Below are 1186 nucleotides of genomic sequence, written 5' to 3'. Positions count from 1 at the left end.
GGTGCCAACTGAGTGACTTCACTACATAGGAGTCAGAATTCAATAAACTCTCCAAAGATTTCACAATTCAGCACAGTTTCAAGGTGAAACAAGACAGGAAAGGAGTGGAGTACCATGGAGTGCAATGTCCACATGGAATAATAAAGTTTTACTGAATGCTGACTAGTACAGCGTGTGATGTGCTTTGTACCTGTAGATTGGGGTGTTGATGAATCCCTGCTACTGACATGGCACCATTAGCAGTCTGTTACGGTACCAGAGGACCTGGAGCAATGCTTCAAAACCCCCAAGACACCCCACCAATTCCTGAGAATATGCAGTGTAACACAAGGGTAGCAAACCTATAACTACAAATCCCATGAGGCATTACAAGACTGACAGCCATTGGCATGAGAGGATTTGAAGTTTCACCGTAGCTGGAGTGCCGATGTTGTCTACCCCTGGTATAACAGTACCAAGTAAAAGTGTCTGCAGTTAAACACCACTAACAGGGGCTCCCCCTTCCTATAGCCATTGGAAAACTCCCAAACCTTTTATTTAAAAACAAATTCTTAGGTCTTGTGGTGTGAAATCACAAACCATCTCCTCTCAGGGCTTGTTCACACCAAGCAAGCACGGAGCAGATCCGGACCAGAGCAGGTGCAGACCGGATCAAAACTGCGTCCAATGTATTCCTATGGTATTTTGACCTCCAGTTCACATCGCAGCGTGCGGATCCAGACCAGATCCAGACCGGATGAAAAAAATGCGGCAAGCCCTATTTTACCTGCTCAGGATCTGGAACGCATCTAAAACGCATCAAAAACGCATGCAAGTGCCTGAAAGTCCATGTTAAACGTGAAAAAAATTTTTTTTTTTTTTTTTTACCAAAACCGGCCCTAAACGCATCCAAAACGCGCCTAAAACGCGGCACAACCCACTACACTGCGTGTGCAGAAACCTGACCGGATCCGGTCTGCATTTGGTGTGAACAAGGCCTCATTCTTCACCAGCGTGCAGATCCTAAAATGCTACAGATGGGGGTACCACATAATGACTTGGAACATCTCTCTACAGCATCTCCCTGTGGGTCCAGAGTGAGGGGGGCGGAGCCAGGATGGCCTGGGATCACAGGCATGGCACTGACGCTGGGTGTCATTCAACCCAGGCTATATATACTTTTGTTTTTTTTCATATTTTAAGAACC

The 1186-nt window shown here is 46.2% G+C and overlaps 1 protein-coding gene across 1 annotated transcript in view; it reads right to left on the bottom strand.

The window, feature by feature from the left end:
- TP53BP2 (tumor protein p53 binding protein 2) overlaps positions 1-1186 on the bottom strand; it is a 66625-nt gene that overhangs the window by 39219 nt on the left and 26220 nt on the right. The window lies entirely within an intron of this gene.

Source organism: Nanorana parkeri, unplaced genomic scaffold, assembly GCF_000935625.1.
Source record: "Nanorana parkeri isolate BGI_ZX_2015 unplaced genomic scaffold, ASM93562v1 scaffold240, whole genome shotgun sequence".
NCBI classification, from domain to species: Eukaryota; Metazoa; Chordata; class Amphibia; order Anura; family Dicroglossidae; genus Nanorana; species Nanorana parkeri.
The sequence above is the reverse complement of the archived record's forward strand: the minus strand, read 5'-3'. Positions and strand labels throughout refer to the sequence as shown.